We start from the raw sequence: 21,278 nt of genomic DNA on the forward strand, positions 1-21,278 counted from the left end.
ATTAGAAATTAATTTTAGTTTAAGAAATCTTAAATTTTTGAAATTCTAAAAACTAATTCTTAAGCTTTAAGCTTGGACAAAATGTGTATTCTACTTCTAAAATGCAACATATTGTAGTAATCATTGGCAAAGGTAGCTGAATAATTGGTTCCATTCAAAAACTTAATATTAAGTTCTTTAGAACTTTAAACAATTTATCATGTATAAATATAGTATATGGAATTTCTTTTAAATATTTCAATTTTTTGATTGACAATATCTCTAAAGCACTACATCTTAAGAGTCCAATATACGAAACTGTCATTGTGGTAAAATTCATTTAATAGTCTAACAGTTAAGATTATTTAATTTCAATTTAAAATCAAGGTTAAAGTAACCATTTAATTATATATTTTAAACAGGATTTGTTGAAACATTACTCTAATCGATATTCTCTTAAATATTGTAAATATACAAAAGTAAGTATTCATATTTATTCACTGAAAGCGTGACTGTCATTGCTTTGATTTTATAAATGTTTTTATGCTTAATTATAAATCTTCTTTTGGATGCTTAACTACTATACAAATTTATGTTATTTCAATCAATTTGGGGAGTATCTCCCATATAATTTGGGGGTAGCCTCTCAATTTTCTAAAGATAATGAAAAATTTCAGGAAGATTGAATTCTTATCAAAGTTGCTCTGTAGCTTCTAGTTGGGATTGGTCATATAGTTGCATTCAAGTTGCAGATTAATACATAATTTTTTTTATTTACCCACAGATTCATAAATTACTCCCATGCTTTGATCATTTGTTTCTTTGACTCTTAAAATATGTAAATGAACTTCCTAGCTAAGTGTAGACATTTGCCTTTGTTGAAATACTTACTTTCTTATTTCTAGAATCATGCTGATTTTACAGATCTTATAATAACAATGATTAAATTTTAGACTTTTTTCACTGGTCCAGATGATTATTTAATTATAACTTTTAAGGTCATCCACATGACATAAAAGATCATTTAGCAACATTTTCAGTGTTAAGATTCAACTTACTTAAAAATTGATTGTTTGTACTATGCAAAAGAACATTTCCAGGAATTTAGAGAAATAAAAGTTTCATCATAATCTAGTCTTTCAGAGAGCTAAACTTAAAGAAAAAAATAAATCCCTTAGAGTAGAATTCAAGTACAAAAAATGCATGGTGTTTTCTTAGATATAAAAAGAGTACTAACAGAATTTTGTGAAAAGAGCATTTATTATTGACTAAGTTTTCCCTAGACATCTTAGAGAAAGAAGTTTATGGCTGAGTTTTGAAGAACTGACAGATAAGAGGATGAGAGGTCATGTTATGGAAAACTTTAAAGACTTTGAACAAGGCCAAAAAAGATCACTAGGTTTATTGTAGAAATAACTGTATAGAGAAGAGGGAGTAAGAGATAATATTAATAAATCATGTAGATACCAGGTTAGGGTTAGGGGTTAGGGTTGGGGGTTACAGTTAGGTCAGTCTCCTACTGAAAATAATTTTTAATACAGAGAGTCTGAGTTCCATCCTTTATGCAGAAGAAAGAGAGCTCTGACAGTCATTGACTGGGTAGGTTTCTATATAACCAGAAGCTTAAAACTCAGGGAAAAGATAATGCTAAAAATATAAAATGAGGGAACTCTTCATAGAGGGATTACATCTAAGGAATGGAATTTGATGATTTTATAAGGCATAAAGTGGTAAAAGAGTAGAGAGATCTGACCATTAAGATTCAGGCAAGGATGAGCAGAACAGAAGGAGGACAAAATAGTAACCAACTTTGAAGAAAGACAACCATGTTTTGGAGAAGAGAAGAAAAATATGAAAGGTGGGTACCATGGGTGATATTTCATGCTGTAAAGGTGAGATAACACTTTTAGATATAGGTAGGATCAGAATTCAACCTCATGGGTAGAAGAGAAAAGAAAAATAGAAGTTGAAGATGTAAATGCAGTGTTCCATTTCAGTAAGTTTTGTGTTGAGGAAAATGACAAGAATCATATAGGAATTTGTGGTGGAGGGGGTCTGTATATTGGGGATTATGAAATGTGAGAATATTAGGAGGTAAGACCTAAGGACCAAGTGCAAAGGAAGTATTGAACACCAAGAGGGAAAAACTTATAAGCAAATCCAGGAGAGGAAGGGAGGAAAACATGTCTAGATAGAGTATGCTTTGGTGTGGGGAATGGGGAAGTGGTCTGAGACAGTACATACACTTCTCCTAAGCCTTGAGGGAAAAGAATAAAAGGTAGATCAAGATTTCCCTGGTAATATTCTTTGCTCCAAAATCTATCTTGTTCTGATACTAAAATAGTCATTTCAGCTTCCTTTTATTTAGTTGTAGTATAATACATCTTTTTCCATTATTTTAATTTTTTTCCTTTTTTCATTTTATAATTAATGTGAATTACTTGTATACTGCATTTAGTTGGGTTTTGCTTTTTATCATCTAACAATCACTGTCATTTTGGGGAGTGATTAGATCATTTACATTTAATGTAACTATTGATGTTATAGAGTCTTGCCTTCTTTTTGATCAGTATTATTTAACATTATTTTTTTCTTCTATTCTTTTTCTTCTTTTCTTTAACATTTTTTTCTTGAACAACTCTTTTTTGGGGGGAATTCTAGAGTTTATATTATCAATTTTTAACTTATTATAGTCTACCTTGAGATAATATAATATGACTTTGTATACTGTAAGAAAATTACAAAGTATCCTGTTTTCCTCCTCATACTTACACTTTTGCTACTATATATTTTTCTTTTACATAAATTACAAGCTACACAGTTCTCTATTTTTATTTTTGCTTCAAGCTGTACATTATCTTTTAAATAATTTTAAAATGAGAAAACATTTACATTACTAACATATTTACAATACCCTGTGCTTTCTATTGCCCTGGGTAAATGCAAGATTTTATCTAATATTTCTTCTGCCTTAAAAACTTCTTTTAACATTTATTTCAGGACAGGTTTTCTGGAAACAAATATTTCCAGCTTTTTAAACTTTTAAATAATTTTTTGTTTCATACTTATTTTTGAAAGATTTTTCCCTATGAATATACAATTCTAGATAAACAGATTTATTTTACAAATTTAACACATTAAATATATCATTTTTTAGTTTGCATTGCTTCTAATGAGAAATCTGTGATTCTTGTTTTTGTTCTGTTTTATGTCATATCTTACATATTCCTGTCTGCTTTGAAAGTTTGTGTTTTTTTTTCTCCTTGGTTTTTCACAATTGATTATGGTTGGCTTTCATGTGTTTTATTGAACATCTTTTCTTCCTTTAGAATATGTGGGCTTATGGTTTTCATAAATTTGGAAGTTTCAGGCCTTTATTTTAATGTTTTTTTTTTTTTTTTTTTTTTGCCTCCCATTCCCCCAGGACTCAACTGTACACACAAATTAACTTTGATATTACCCACTCAGCTTCTGTTTTTTCTTTTTTCTTTCCATGCTTTCATTTTACGTAGCTTCTATTTCTTACTGCTCCTACTTTACAGATTTTTTCTTCTGCAATTTTAATCAGTTAAATCTGTCTACTGTACTTTCCATTCAGATATTGAATTTATCTCTATATTTTACAATGGGTCTTTTAAAATAGTTTCTATTTTTTCTTTATCAGTCATTTCTATATTACATTCTTAAACATGTGAGAAATATTTGTAAGCACTGGGTGTTATACTACATGTTGGCAAACTGAATTTAAATTAAAAAATATCTGTAGTAATTATTTTAATATCCTTGCCTGCTAATACCATTGCCTCAGTCATTTGTGCCTCTGTTTCTATTTTTGACTTTCTTCTGGTTATGGATCATATTTTCAGCTTCCATGCAAGTTTCAAAATACATGATCAAATCCAAGGCATTGTGATTTTTATGTTGAGTGTTAGGGATTTTGTTATGTTTCTTTAAGTAATGTTGGATATTCTTCTGGTATACATTAAGTTACTTGGATCTGTGGCAGTTTGCTTTGAAGAATTTTCTGTTGGTGCTTGGTGTAATTAAACCTCATTACAAGAAATAGCTTTCTGTGAACTTAATTTCATGTTTCATGTCTTATGAAACCTCATCACTCTGGCTATGAACACAAACTACTCCTAGCTTTGAGAGGGCTTTGGGAATTTTTATGCCTCCTCATTTTGGTTATTGTTTCCTAGATGATGTAGTTTCTACTTATGGATGTGCAAATTTGTACTTAGTCAAAGACTTAAGGGAAGTCTCTGAAGATCTCCAGAGCTCCCTCTACATGGTTCCCTATTCTTTGGTGCTCTGCCCCATATTTTCTAAGTAGTTCAACAGCTCAAAATCTGATCTTAATCCCCTCAGCTCAGTGAGACTTCCAGGCTTTATGTGGGTTCTTTTCCCTTGGTTGAGTTTCTGGGCAATAAACTGGTATGATTTTAGGGCTTATCTTGTTGATTTTCCTTCTCCAGGGAGTAGTATTTAACTGTTTATTGTCTAATGTTTGAAAATCATTGTTTAATGTATTTTGTCCAGTTTTCTAGTTGTCTAAGGTAGGAGTAGAAATTTAATTTCTGTCCCTCCAGCTTGGCTGGAAGCAAACATCCCCCAAATCCATTTTAATCCTGCTATTAACTTTCACTATTCTTTAATCCTTCTTGTGGCATCATTCTCCATTTGAATTTCCTATGATCTGTAATTCACAGTCTGTTCGGTCCTTAGGGTTTATTCTTATTTAATTAATGCCAAGGCTTTTTGCTTTCTAGGATCTAAGATGTACATTTAGCTCTCAAAAGATCATGGTATCAGGGGTGAAGGATTATTAAATTAAAAAAAAATCTGAACAACTCAAGTGAAAATACTTAGATTATTTCAGAGACTCTGTTAAGGACTGACACTGTAATTCTGTATGAATTCTTACTGAGGTTAAGCACATTTAGTAAATCAAAGGATATTTTTTCCTACCCAAATTTAAAAGAAATGCAAACTCTCTGCTTTTAATATTCATGTCTTTCTTAGTATTACGTGCCACTGCTGATGCATAGGGCTGACTTTTTAAAATAATCAAGTATCAATTCACATTTTATCAGTAGTTCTTATTCTGGACATTCCCCCATTGCACTTGGGGGAATACTTGAAGCCTTGCAAATTGATGGAACATTTTGTATATATCTGCATATGTACATCAATACTATCTTTCTGTAAGGGTATAAGGCCCCAGTGACACAAAAAGTTTAATTATAAATCAAATTATACTCTAAGCTATTACTTATGCATGTCTTTTTGATGTTATGGGATCACTAAAAATTAATGAAATTATTGATTTTACTTTATCATTTGTTTTATTTATCCCTTGATGTTTTCATATTTTCTGTATATTTAGAGTTTATAATTACAAAGAAGTGATTTGCAGCTTTCAGAGCTTGTTACTCTGTCTTCAGGGATGAAGATAACAATATTTTAATTTCCATTAGAAATGTAATCCCTGCTATTTTATTTTTAAATTTAATTTAATTTAATTTTAATTTTTAAAGATTTTATTAATTTACTCTGAGAGACACAGAGAGAGGCAGAGACATAGGCAGAGGGAGAAGCAGGCTCCCCATAGGGAGCCTGATGCAGGATTCAATCTAGGACCCCAGGATCATAACCTGAGCCGAAGGAAGAAGCTCAACCACTGAGCCACCCAGGTCCTCCACTGCTATTACTTTAAAGAATGGTGGTGGGGAGGGGTGAATGTTAAAAAACTGGGAATTGTATTTCCCACTGGAATTTCTTTTTTTTTTAATATTTTATTTTATTTTATTTTTTTATTTATGATAGTCACACAGAGAGAGAGAGAGGCAGAGACATAGGCAGAGGGAGAAGCAGGCTCCATGCACCGGGAGCCCGACGAGGGATTCGATCCAGGGTCTCTAGGATCAGGCCCTGGGCCAAAGGCAGGCGCTAAACCACTGCGCCACCCAGGGATCCCCCCACTGGAATTTCTAAGGCTTATCAAAGTTTCTGTTACTTCTCTGAAATATTAATATTATTCGGGGGAGGTAACTAGAAATAAAAAGTCTTTACTCTGTAATATGCTTTTTCTCTAGTAATGGTGATATGATATGGTGGTGATATTTGTTAATGTGCAGAGCATATCGATTCAAAGGAAATAATTTGTAAACTGCAAAATGGTGCAGTAAAGAACATTAAATCTATTTTTGACAGGGTTTCACAGAACATCTTTGTATTAAAAAAATATTTTTAAAGCTTTTTTACCTCTTAAATTGACACAATGAAGTTAGCCTTTTTTCCATATTGCTGCAATGAAAATATGGATGTGTGTTATACTTTTACACATTTCTTGAGGCATAACTTAATTTGCATACCATATAATTCATGCATTTTTTTTAAGATATTTTATTTATTTATTTGACAGGGAAAGAGAGAGAGAGAGAGCACACAGCAAAGGGAGCGGGAGAGGGAGAAGCAGACTCCCTACTGAGCAGAAACCCAATGCAAGGATCATGACCTTAGTGACCTAAACACAGACACTTAACTGAACCACCCAGGTGCCCCTAATTCATGCATTTTCTAGGAGTTTTAGTAACTTTATAGATGTCTACAACCATCAAAACATCCTAGCTTTAGCACATTGTATGTACCCAAAATTCTCTCATGCCAATTTTCATTTAACTCTGCTCCCATCCTCTACCTTGGTAACCTGTAATCTACTTTCTATCTCTAGATTTTCCTTTTCTGGAAATTTCATAAAGATGGAACCATAAAATATGTAACCCTATGCATTTGCATTCTTTAATTTAGTGTGATATTTTTGAAGTTCATCCACATGGTAGCATGATCAGTAGTCTTTTTTTTTTTTTTACTAAAAGTAATAATTACCACTAACAGGGTATTTTTGTCAATTTATTTTCAAAACATTGCATATGTGTTACATAAGGATTTATTTTTATGAGTATATTTTAGAAAATACCTTTGAAAATGTTTTAAGGGGATTTTTAAATATAACTGAGTCACGTTTAATAAAGAGAATTATAGGTAATATATATTTATGGCATACTCACTCTGCTATAAACATGAAGGTACATAGATATTTAAGACATACCTACTTCTCTGAAGCTGACTCTATAGTAAAACATATGTGCTAGTTCTTGTGCACACCATTTTACATTCATTTATTTATTGCTGTGTAGCAAAACACTCTGTGTTAGTAGATTAAGCAGAATTTACAAATTAATAACCTATAGGCCAAATCTGGTCCATGGTCTGTTTTTGTATTACCTATGAGCTAAGAATCATCTTCACACTTTACAATAATTGTTTTTTTACTTTTTTTAAAGACTAAAATGTGGCCCTTTACAGAAAAAAAAGGGGGGGAGGGTTGTTCCCTTGTTTAAACAAATCTCTAAAGATTCTGCTGGTTGACTTATTCTCATATAGATTTCTCTTGCTTTGAGTATTTCATGTGCTACTAGGCAGTTCTTGACTGGGGCTACAACCATTGAGCTTGAGGGGTTGTTCCTTCACATGGCTGGCAGATGATGTTTGCCTAGAAACTCAGGTGGGAATGTTTACAGGAAATCTATGCTTGGCCTTTCTATGTGGCTTGTACTTCATACAGCATGGTATCCGGAGCATCTCAATGGTAAACATTCTAAGAGATCTATGCAGAAGCTGTAACCTTTTTTGGAAAGTCATAAAGCGTAATTCTTCTGCAATCTATTGAATATACAATGTAGATTCAATGTAGGCAGGGTCCAGCAGTTTGGGGAATGAATACTGGGAAGTGTGGTTCCCTGGGGCCAGGAGAGTGGTCTTTGCAGAGTCCTCGCTCTGGATTTTAATGATTCCCCTCCCTCCCAAGTGCAAAATATACTCAGTCCTTCCCAAGACTCCTAAAGTTCTATCTCATTATATTATCACAATCGGGTTTAAAGCCTAGAATTTCATTATCTAAATCAGGTCCAGGTGTGAATGAGATGCCTCATATAAGGTCCTTCTTAATCTGAAAATCTGTACATCAAAGAGACAATTTACCTGCCTCCCATGGGCTCCAAACTGAATCATTCCTTCCTTTCCCTAAGAAATGTCTAAGCTCTCAGCTGAGTAAATTTTGCAGCCTGCTTCCTGCTCATAGAAATTTGATGCCTGAGACACCTTTTTATTGTAGCTGTCTCTTTCAGTACAAGTTGGTACAATTATTTTAAAATTTTGTTCATTTTTATATATAAAGTTATAAACCATTTCCATTGCACCTTGTAGGCACACATCCACATTTTTTTTTCTGAGAGGGGGCCCTTTTCTAATTCTCAGCTTAAGAATTCTTGTCTAGTAAGGAGTATCTGAAAGGTAAGTCCCTTAGATTTGTAGCAGACCTTTTTTCTAGGCAAGAAAATCTAAGTAGCATACCCTTAAGATTTTTGGAAAACATTTTATCTTGCTAGGAGGGTATAGAAGGCATGCCCTTATTATTCTTAGAAGTCAATTTTTTTTTCCCTAGTGGAGAATGTCTACAAGGAACTGCCTTAAATCTTTCTGAAGCCTTAACAAAGGGTTTTACAGATGCTCTCTCAATCTGAAATTTATCCTGAGGTCCCATTTTACAAAAAGAGCCCTGATTTGATCTTTGTCCAGATGCAATTTCTTATTTGAGAAAGTTGTGCTATCTAGAAAGACTAGGTGTGAGAAACAATTCTATATTTTAAACAAGCAAGTCCTTGTTTTTTGTATTTCCTTTAAATTCTGATTAAAAAAATTTAAGTCTTTTCTGTAGCTGTGCTTTCTCTATATTTTTTAATATCCAGCTAAAATAAACTAGTTGACACATATCATATTCTTTCAGGAAAAAAATTCCTGTGCTATATCAAATATCTCATTAAGTAAATTTTTTATACCCAAAATAGTAATGAACCATGGGGAAAATGGTCAGAGCTGTGTATCCAGAATGCTGACTAAAGGGAGTATATTACCTTGGAATTTAAAAATATATAGAAGCTATCTAAAAGTCATTCTTTGCATTATCACTGTTGAATAGCAGTTCTAAACAATGTCACTTAGAAAATTCTCTGCTGGGGCAGACCACTCCACTATTCTCTCTTGTGGTTATGTTGGGATATCACTTTCATGGCTGTTGTTAGGTTGTATGGCAAGAGGAATTTTGTAGATGTAATTAAGGTTTCTAATCAATTGAGTTTATCAGAAATAATATCCTGGTTGGGCCTGACATAATCATATGAGTTCCTAACAGGGAGTCTAGAGGTTTGAGACATAAGAAATCAGAGAAAGGCAGTCCTGCTCACCTTAAAAACACATGTTTATGTCATGAAATGTTCATAAGGGCCATGTAACTTCAGCTTGAGGAGACCCTGACAAAGAGCCAGACACACAGATATTGTGAGATAATGAACAAATATTATTTTAAGCCACTAAATATATGGCCATTTGTTATATATCAATAGAAAATTAATCCATTTGGTTTAAATTTTGTTATGTTATGGTTTTCCATGGGATAATCATTAGGATTGTGGAATGATGGTAAATTATAAAATTCATCGCACTGTAACATAGTTACCAACTATTTAATTGTTAAATTTCTAGAGTAGAACAACAATGCTCTTGGAGATAAACATAGCCTCCTTTGGAAATACGGATGATGAAGCAATTACTTATTCTTGCAGGTTTTGAGGCAAGCCATGTCATGTTGACATTCGAACTAAGCCTTTAAGGATAAGTAACAGCTAGCCTGGCTGACAAAGGAGGAAAAGACATTTCTAGAATAAACAGCATGAGTTGTTCCCCTGAGTGAAAGTCAGATGTGTGGGATTATGGAAAAGAAACAGATTGAGCATTAAGATGATTTTAATGTATAGTTAAGTTGACTGCCAAGAATATAATTTTAATGAGTGTAATGTTTTGTCTGAGTTTATAGATAAAAACAATGTTTTAAAAATATGGATACCTATAGAAGAAAGGTGCTGGGAAAAAGCAAAATCCGTTGTGTTTCTAGACTTTATTGATGAATATATCATCTAAAGTGTCAAGTTGGGACAGGTCAAAGGAACTGGAGACAGAAGTAATAAACATTTACTAATCTATTAGTAGTCTTCATACAGATAATAATCATATCCAACTATAAAGGGCTGCATGTTTTATACAGATACATATACTGTCCCATTAAAAAGTTTTATAAGAAATCAGGAGATTTATGGTGTATATCAAGATGCTGCTTTATGTTTAAAATATTGTCAATATTAACTATATATATGCTATTTAAACATATAACTCATAATAAAATGATTCCACATTTGAAAATCTCATATTAATTATAAAGAAATGCATTATTTAATCATAATGCATAAGAAAATTAATTCAGATTAAACAGGAAGTTTGAAATACTTCCATTTTTATTTCATTGTGTATCATTTTATGTGAAATCAGTTAAAACAAAAAAATTCAGTGACAAAAAATTAACAAATCTTCAATATGCAACAACAATATTGAGATACTAAGCTAAAAGTAACAAATTATTGTGGTTTTTTTCCCCCTCTAATGTAATAGTGCTGCCGAGATGAGCCAGGCACTTGTACAATTAGCATAAGGAAACTATAAGTTATCAATAGTTAAACTTCAAGATTAAGTTTTTATAGTGGAGCTACCAAGTGGGGCTTATATAACAGAACTCATACTTTTTGTTTCTTTATTCCCCTTATCTGGATTTTAAACTTGACTGCTTTATTCTAACTATCATGGCTTTCTCTTTCTGAGATGAGGAAATTGAGGGTTAGAGACCGTTATAGAATCACTGACTCTCATTTTAGAGTGGAACACAGAGGTATCTAAGTTGCAAGAACTCTGCTGTGATATCCTGGTAATGCTAGAGATGTCATTACTTCTTGGAGGTACCTCTTGTAGGCTTGATATCTAGAAAGTATTCTTATCTTCAATCAAAAGACCTTTGGAGGCACATACCTAAGTATAATATCTTTTGCATAAAACAGCCTGTCAAAATGTAAAGATTGCTCTTTTCATTGCAGTCCACTATCCATTAGGCTAATTCTTCAGGTAGGCCAATGGTTGAGTTGGGGTTAAAAGTCAGGTCTCATTCTTCCCATACTTTATTTTTTACCTCTGCCCCCATGCTGTCTAAGGGACATTCTGGGCTGTGTAAGTGGGAAAAGACAAATTGTCATTGCCTTCCATAAAAATCTTACCAAAAAATTTTACTAATATTTTTATAGAGCTGAATTTTTAAAAATGCTATATAAATGTTTACATCTATAAATTGCAATAGAAATTATGTGATATTAGAATTTATGTTAGCTTATACAATTTCCAAAAGGTTGGAATGAAGAACTTTACAACTTATGGAAAGCATCAAAGCCAGTTTAGCCAACTTTCTAGAATAAATTGTGTGTACCCCTTCTTGGAAAGAATGAAGGAATATATTATATTTAAACCTATTTGGGGATGTCTGGATGGCTCAGGGATTGAGCTTCTGCCTTTGGCTCAAGGCGTGATCCTGGGGGTGAGGGATCGAGTCCCGCATCAGGCTCCTTTTAGAGAGGCTGCTTCTCCCTCTGCCTATGTCTCTGCCTCTCTCTTTGTGTCTCTCATGAATAAATAAATAAAATCTTAAAAAAAAAAACCCTTTCTTTTTCGATCAACTATAACAGCCATGTAGTATGAACAGATTGGCTCATGCATTTTTTTAACTTTATGTATTGGTCACTTATGAAACAATTTAAAGCTACTAGACAGAAAAAATATCATGACTATGCTTTTCTAAACTGTCCAGGGAATATAATGATACTTGCAAAAGCATTTTTAGCCAGAACATTATGATAATCTTAAGAGTTGACAGATGTGATTTGCTTCTATCTGTCATGGTTATTTTGAATGGGGAAAGATGTGCCATTAGAAAAGAAGTTCTGCCAGCTAATTAGTACATTAGATATTTTATCAGCCTTGCTAGTTTCCTGCAAATAGTACAGTTTAGTATATTCAGGTTTATTTGTTATAAAGAAATGGTGGTGCCTTTTACATTTGAACTGGTATAGGTAAAAATATATATTACAATGTGCTATGGTTTGAATGTATATATCCCTTCTCCTCCAAATTCATGTGTTGAAAATCTAATGCCCAATGTAACAGTATTAGGAGGTGTGGGGCCTTTGGGAGGGGTTTAGGTCAGGATGACAGAGCCTGCATGAATGTTATTATGCCCTTATTAGGACACCCCAGGGAGCTAGCTTGCCACTTCTAAGATACAATGATAATTCTGTGTGTGACTGGAAGAAAGCCCTCACCTGACCATGCTGGAACCTTGGTTTCAGACTGTGCCAACCTCCAAAACTATAAGAAATAAATTTCCATTTTTTTGAAACTAAAACAGTTGACAATTTTATTTTTGCATTTCACAATGCAAATGAAAATTGCTCTTTTTTTTGAATCCCACTACTCCCCTGCCAAAACTATTTTCTCTTTGATAGGAAGGAGAAACAAGTCTTCCTTGTTCTGCTGTTAGAAAACACCCAGAATCATAGAACCATGGTCTCCTAGTGTAGTAGAACAAGTAAAATAAAATGGATAAAAAAGAAGCTCCTCTCTCTCCTTATCTGTCATCCCTTGCAGAGTGGTTACCATCTTGGGGTGGGCAGGAGATCTCATCATTGGCAGCTAAGGGATTATTGGTATATGGCCTCCCATAGGTGGATGCATTCCAGGAACAGGTCCCACTGGCATCATCTCAGGGGGAAGAGAGCCCTTCATTGGCATCATGGGAGAGCCCCTCATTTGGGGCACTGCCATCATACCAAGGTGAGGAGGACCAAGAGACTGGGGGTAGGCGAGATCATCCAAGAGGAAAAGCAGTGGATGGAGTAGGAGGTATCTTTCCGTATTGAAATGTAGCATTTGTTTTGTCCATCAGGCTCTGAGCCTACTCTTTCATCCATTTCTGATAGTAGTCTTTCACATTCTCTTTTTGTTTCCCACCACTGCAGTGTGGCTTTTTCACAGATGGACAGGCATGGGTGAGATACATGTTGCAGTAGTCACAATAAAACTTAGACATGTTGCTCTCAAATTTCTGTTTTTTATAAGCTACTCACAGTCTGTGGTATTTTATAGCCTGAATGGACTAAGACAGTGTAAAAGAAATTGTAAATTATGTTTCAGGTAGATTTATATTTCTTTAAATTGTGTTTCACTAATTTTAATGTATTTCATATTCCTTCCTACACCTCAAAATCCAATATAAATGCCACAAAGTATGTATGTCTGACTATCAAAAAGGATCAATTTAAATCTAGCAAATAAATAATATATTCACATAATTATATGCTATTTTAACCATTTCCAATAAAAAAAGGAAAATGCCTCATTATTGCACCATATAACACAATAAGGGCATTGTAGAAATAATGTTTCTAAGTGATTTTATGTGGAATACTGAAATGGGTTTACAGGAAATCAACAGTTCAATTTTTAGAAGTATATAATTTTGCTATGTTCTTGTCAGGCAAGAAATTGTAAGGGATTATGAAAAAAAGATCACTTTTAGCTTCATATATCTAGTTTTCCAGGATTTTATTCTAAACTCTATAGGCAAAAATAAAAACATCTGAACTAAGACTATGAACTGAATATTCTTGTTACTATTTACTTTTCAAAATAAGTAGTCTTAATCTGAGAATATTGGTCTCCTATAGTTATTCAACAAATTGTAAACTAGACAAATGTGGAAAGCTATGGACTTGGGAGATGATAGTAAAAAATCTTCAGTGATTGTATGCACCTCTGTAGTCCTCTCCCCCTTTGTCTTTTTTTAATTATTATTACTTACCAAGTTCCACAGGGTAGCAATGACAGAGATTGCATTTCTCCTCGATGTCTTCCTGCAGTTAACTCATTTTCCCTGCTTAGAAACATTCAGAGGCCTCCTTTTGTCTTAAATAAGGAAATATTTACCTAATCTTACCTATCACAACCTGTCATTAAATGAGACTTTTATATTCACGTGCTACACCCCACAGCTTCATAAATATCTTAACCAGCTCTGTCTCTTCAAAGCATTATAACCAACACCAAGCTCTGTGTTTTGCCTTTAATTTCCCATCCTTACTTTCAAGAATTGTCACTATCCTTTATCTTATGTGCTTAACTTTTCTTTTTCAAGTGGAATTTTTCCCACTAATTAAAAATCTTTTTTTTCATGTTTGCATTGATTAAAAATCAAACAACACCTGAATAAAGTCCCTTAGTTTGCCACTTATCCTTCATCACTACCATCTCATCTCTTTCCCTTCAGAATCAAATAGGTTTTAAGAATTATCAAAAAAAAAAAGATTTATCATTTTTATTTTTTCAGAATTTCATTGTCTTAGTATATCCCATTCCCACTTAAAGCCACATAATCTAGTTTCCTGCCTGTTCTCTGCTCTGGTACAGTACTCAATAAATTCATCAATGATTTCTCTAGGGCTTCTCCTGATGGCTATTTATAGTAACATCTCATTTAATATTTAAGAATCTCTTAAAACTTATGGCCACTCTTTCCATAAAAATTACCTTCCTTGAGTTTCCATGTTAGGGTTCCCCTTCCTTTGCCTTCTGAATTTCTATCCATTCCTCTCTCTCTTCTTTGTATATTATCTTGGTATAGTCCTGGGTATTTTTTTTTAACATTCTTATTCTTCACTCACTATTCCCTTGATGATTTGATCCATATCCAGTGCTCTAACTACCACCTATATGAAGATGACAGCTGGACTTGTTATCATCTCTTCCAATTGCACTCTTCTCATTTTTACTTATCTAAAGAATGGCACCATCCAGTGGCATAAGCCAAAGCACAAGATTAAGTCTGACACCGTTTTCTCTCTCCCTCATCACCCTTTATTCAGTTCCTTAACAAATCCTGCCAGAATTTCATCTTAAATATTATTTGAACTTGCCTCTTTTTTCTCCATCTCCTCCATTATCACTACCACCCTTATCCAAGCTATCATGATCTTTTGCCTGGATGTTGCCATCACATCCTGACTATATACATCCACTCAGCCTTTCTTCATTTAGTTCCTTTTTTAAAAAAAATTATTTTAAAAAAATTTATTTTGGAGAGAGAGAGTGTGTGAGCTGGGAGAGGAACAAAGGGAAAAGGAGAAGGAAAGAATCTCAAGCAAACTTCCCACTTAGTGTGGAGCCTGTTGTGGTGCTCCATCTCACAATTCTGAGATCATGACCTGAGTATAAATCAAGAGTCAGATGCTTAATATCACCCAGACACCCCTTGAATTAGTTCTTTATTTTGCAAATGTCAATTGGATTATGTTGCTGTGCCTCCCCACCCCATGCACACACTTAAAATCTTTTGGTAATTTCTTTGCTGTTGAGTTTAATAAGTTCTTTATAGATCTTGGATACTATCCCTTTATCTGATATGTCATTTGCAAATATCTTCTCCCATGCTGTAGGTTGTCTTTTAGCTTTCTTGACTGTTTCTTTTGCTGTGCAGAAGCTTTTTATCTTGATTAAGTCCCAATAATTCATTTTTGCTTTTGTTTCCCTTGCCTTCATGGATGTATCCTGCAAGAAGTTGTTGTGGCTAAGTTCAAAAAGGGTGTTGCCTGTGTTCTCCTCTAGGATTATGATGGATTCTTGTCTCACATTTAGCATCCATTTTGAGTTTATCTTTGTGGATGGTGTAAGAGCATGGTCCAGTTTCATTCTTCTGCATGTGGCAGTCCAATTTTCCCAGCACCATTTATTGAAGAGTATCCAATCATGAAATGGGCAAAAGACATGAATAGAAATTTCACAGAGGAAGACATAGACATGGCCAACAAGCACATGAGAAAATGCTCCGCATCACTTGCCACCAGGGAAATACAAATCAAAACCACAATGAGATACCACCTCACACCAGTGAGAATGGTGAAAATTAATAAGACAGGAAACAACAAATGTTGGAAAGCATGTAGAGAAGGGGAACCCTCTTACACTATTGGTGGGAATATGAACTGATACAGCCATTCTGGAAAACTGTGTGGAGGTTCCTCAAGGAGTTAAAAACAGAGCTACCTTATGACCCAGCAATTGCACTGCTGGGGGATTTACCCCAAAGATACAGATGCAGTGGAACGCTGGGACACCTGCACCCCAATGTTTATAGTAGCAATGGCCACAATAGCCAAGCTGTGGAAGGAGCCTTGGTGTCCATCGAAAGATGAATGGATAAAGATGTGGTCTATATATACAGTGGACTATTACTCAGCCATTAGAAATGACGAATACCCATCATTTGCTTCAACGTGGATGGAATTGGAGGGTATTATGCTGAGTGAAATAAGTCAATCGGAGAAGGACAAACATGATATGGTCTCATTCATTTGGGGAATATAAAAAATAGTGAAAGGGAATAAAGGGGAAAGGAAAGAAAATGAGTGGGAAATATCAGTGAGGGTGAGAACATGAGAGACACCTAACTGGGAAACGAACAAGGGGTAGTGGAAAGGAGGTGGGTGGGGGTTTGGGGTGACTGGGTGACAGGCACTGAGGGAGGCACTTGATGGGATGAGCACTGGGTGTTATGCTATATGTTGGCAAATCGAACTCCAATTAAAAAATAAACAAAAAAACTTTTGGTACTATCCCACTGTTCTTTGGATAATGAAAATCTCTTTTTATATTATTTGCAGGACCTTACATGGTCTGTAAGATCTATGCATTTTTCAATCCTTTGTGTTCAATATACTGTCCCCAAATACCTCTTTATTTATTTATGTCTTATTCTCAAATTGCAGTTCAAGCATTGCTTTCTCAATATAGCCTTTTCTATCTCCATAATAACAGTGTCTCATTATGGGCTTTTAGGATCCTGATAACTCTTGTTTTTAACACTTCCTCCAGTTAGGACTTTGCATTTTTATCAGTGATTATTAAATATCCACCTTTGCTAGTCAACTATTAGTTCCCTCAGGGGAGACATTAAGGTTTTTGTTCTTTATTATTACATAATTAATGTTCAAGAAATAATTTATGACTTAATGAATGCCTCCTAAAAGATTATCCAAGTCCTTTCTGGAGAGTTTATAACTCTGGACTCCATTCCACTTTTGTAATGTTGCTTTTGACTCTTCAGTCCTGGTATTATCTTCTTGTTCTCTCTCTCTCATTCTTGACTCTAAGCATCCTTCTAAGACTTGATTGGATTTGCCTCTGCCACTCTATTCTGAGAAATTGTAGACTAGGTAATACACCTAGTCTACCCTAGTTCCAGAATTTGGACAGAGCCTCATAGCTACTTAAAGTTGACATTATCTTTTCCCTTAGGAAAATCTTGCAAGGATGCCTTTTACTCAGTTTACCACAAATATAGTACATTTCCTCCATAAGATTTTTGAATGTACTGTTTGCCTCCTTATTTACAGTCTTCTTCTTTCTCTTTAATTATAACTACTCCTCTGTCTCTTTGATCCATTGAATTTTCTTTATTTTTTATCCTTCTGATAACTTATCTATAGTTATGGCTTTATTTTTAGTAGCTTTTTTTGTTTTTGTTTTTAGTAACTTTATTAAGATATAATTCATGTACCCATGCAAGTCACTGTTTAAAATGTACAATTCAATAGCTTTTAGTATATTCACAGGGTGCATATACATTACCACAATTATTTTTTATAAAATTTTTATTACCTGAAAATAAACCATGCACTCTCCAGTCATCACCCTGCAATCTCCTACCTCTTTCCTGCAGCTTTAGGTGACCACTCATCTACTTCCTGTTTCTGTAGCTTTGCCTATTCTGGACATTTCTTTTAATTGGGATCATACAATATGTAGTTCTATGTGACTTATGTTGTAGTCATGATTTTAAACTACATCACCATGTAATTTCTCAATAATTTATTTCTAGACCTAACTCCTCTTCTGAATTCCAGTAATGAATTGACAAATGTGTGGTCTATACAAATCATTTTTACCTCAAAATAACAAGTATAAAGTAGAATTAGTGACTTGACTTTTCAGCTAGTTTGTCTGCCTTTATTCCTTATTTCTGTCAAGGCATAAGACATCATAGGTATGTTATCTCCCCAACCTCATGCTTGCTCTAACCCCTTCTATTTAGCACTGAGCATGTAGGTGTTTGTTGAGTGCTTTTTGAATGAATAAATGGTTCAATAGATGCATCATTTACCTTCTATCTAGTCTCATAACAATTGTTCAGGCCTTCATTTCCTCAGGACTGCTTCCAAGTGTTTTCAACCCCAGTAATACCAGCCTCCAGTTTGTTATTCTTGAAGTATCACTCTCTTATTTAGCATATAGTTAATGAGTTTTTGCTGGGAAAGCAGACTCATGCAATTCAAAGAATATAATGTTTAATGTTATAAGGTCTTGAGCTAAGTCCCAATTTAATTTCTTTCCTGTTGTGTGATTATGGATATTGTTACTTTGGCCTTTTTTTTTTTTTTTTTTTTTGGATTCAGGTTTCTTATCTGTAAACCAGGAGAGATGACATTAGTATTGCCTATTCCACAGGGGATTGAAACATTTGCAGTACCCGCCATAGTACCTACTATATTGCAGGTACTCACAAATGTTGGTGGCAAAAAATATTCAAATGTGATTGTGTGCTATAAAATACCAACTTAAAAAGATTAATTTATTAATTAACCCTGTTTCAAGCTCTGAGAAACAAATAAAAGGTCTAAACCACTTTCTAGGAATAAGAAATTTTGTAACCCATTGGTTTAATACCAATTTGGATGGTACACTTGCATTAAAATGCAGTGGCTCAATGAGGAGACAATTCAATGTTTCAAATGTTAAAGTATGTTTTTCAATGAGTTTTGAAAAGGTTGGTTCATTACTTGTGTTTGTACAGCCTGGCTCCAGAAAGTAAGTACTCTTAGCAAGCGTGGTCCTATAAATTGAGACAACTTAGAGCCTTCTCATAGGGCTACATAAGGCAACAGGACCTGCCCTTGGTCTGCACTGCTGCAGACCCTCCGAGCAGACACTCTGTTGTCCCTGCTGAGACCCTCTGGCAGCTGAGTTGTTTCTGCTTTGCAGTAGCAGCCAGGATCTTTGGGCACTTGTAGACTGCTAGACTCTCTTTCTCCCCACAAACTCCCTTGGCAGCAGCAGAAACTATAATTTCAAAACAAATAAACAAGCAATAGTAATTCTCTTGGACTAGATCCTTTCCTTTTCCCTAAAGGCTATTGAAAGGGGTTATGAATCTATGCTAACTGTGCATAAAATCACTTGTTTTGAATTAAAGAATTACTTTGGAAGTAAGGATTTAGTTTTAGTCATACTAACCGATTCTCAGTTGCTTAGATTATTGAAAAATTCTTGGGTTCCCTTTAATAGGGCTCTATAATCTAGTCTTTATATATTCTTATATTCTATTTGCCACTTTATTTTGATGTTAACCATACGATCCATGAGAAATCATTGCCTCCATGGCCCTCAGACATCTTTTTCTTTCTTGCCTTTTCACTTTTTTTTTTATATATACAGGCATGCTTTTATTTTTTTTATTTGAGGTATAATTGGCATATAATATTAGTTTCAGATATACAACAAGATTCAGTATTTGTGTATACTGTGAAATGATCACTACAATAAATCTAGTTAAAATTTGGTATCAGGGATCCCTGGGTGGCTCAGGGTTTGGCGCCTGCCTTTGGCCCAGGGCATGATCCTGGAGTCCCGGGATCGAGTCCCACGTCGGGCTCCCAGTGCATGGAGCCTGCTTCTTCCTCTGCCTGTGTCTCTGCCTCTCTCTCTCTCTGTGACTATCATAAATAAATAAAAAATAATAAAAAATTAAAAAAAAAATAAAATCTTTAAAATAGATAAATAAATAATATAAAATAAAATTTGGTACCATAGTTACACAAAATATTTTTTCTTGTGATAAGGACTTTTAAGATCTACTCTCTAGCAACTTTCAAGTATATAATATGGTATTATTAACTATAGTCATTGTGGTATACATTACGTCCTCATGATTATCTTGTAACTGGATGTTTATACCTCTTGACCCTCTTCATCCATTGCATCCCACACCCACCTCTGGCAACCCAAACCCACCCCCTTTTTAAACCTACTTCTGCATATAGGGAATATTTCCCCCCATTTCTATGAAGCTTTCTCTGTTCATAGAGTTTATAATCATCTTACCATTTTTTAAACTATAGAATTTATACTCAGCACCATACTCTTTTTTTTTTTTTTAAGATTTTATTTATTTATTCATGAGAGACCAGAGAGAGAGAGAGAGAGGCAGAGACACAGGCAGAGGGAGAAGCAGGCTCCATGCAGGGAGCCTGATGTGGGACTCGATCCCATGTCTCCAGGATCACACCCTGGGCTGAAAGCAGCACTAAACCGCTGAGCCACCTGGGCTGCCTGCACCATACTCTTTGGACACTGAATTCCTTTCCCAATGAGATTATAAAACTCTCAATAGTTTTTTTTTTAAAGATTTATTCATTTATTATTTGAGAGAGAGAGAGAGACAGTTGGGGGGGAACAGAAGGAGAGAGAGAATTTCAAGCAGACTCCCCACTGAGCATAGATCCCAACACAGGGCTCAGTTTCATGGCCCTGAGAGTCATGACCTGAACCTAAATCAAGAATCAAAGCCACTAACTAAGCCACCCAGGCACCCCAGAACTCTCAATAGTTTTTATATCTTTTTGTCCTCACCAGTGTCTAGCATGTTATGAGCATAGAGTGCAGTCAATACCTGTTTTGTACAGATAAACAGATGAAAAAAGATAAACAGAGGATTGCTATAAATAGCTAAGAAAAACAGATACTATTAGAAACAACTCTCTTAGAAGGTTGGTTCAAGCAATTTTACTAAAACTTATTTTAAAAGGACTTAATTTTAAAACCAAAGACAGGAAAATACCTAAAGAACAATGAAACATTTATCAGTTAATTGAATTCTGAAATTAATCATTTTTGTATGCATGCGATGTTCCTGTTTCTAGTCTAAGTTCAAGTATGAATGCCAATGTTGAATTCAAATAGAGCTTTGGTGAATGAGTAACTAGCTCAAGGTCAGCAACAGGCTAAACATGCTGCTTGTCTGCTTCCCAATCAGTATCGTGTAAGTTCCAGGTATAGCTAAAAGGTCATTATGATATCCCACAATTTGCATTATTAAGCCTTCTGGGAATATGATCCTAGATCATGTCAGTTCCTGGCCTACTTATGTTTTTAAAGCAATAAGATTTTATGACCTTGGAAAACCAACTTCTGAAGTTTAGAAG

The sequence above is a fragment of the Canis lupus genome, chromosome 8, assembly GCF_003254725.2.
Source record: "Canis lupus dingo isolate Sandy chromosome 8, ASM325472v2, whole genome shotgun sequence".
NCBI classification, from domain to species: domain Eukaryota; kingdom Metazoa; phylum Chordata; class Mammalia; order Carnivora; family Canidae; genus Canis; species Canis lupus.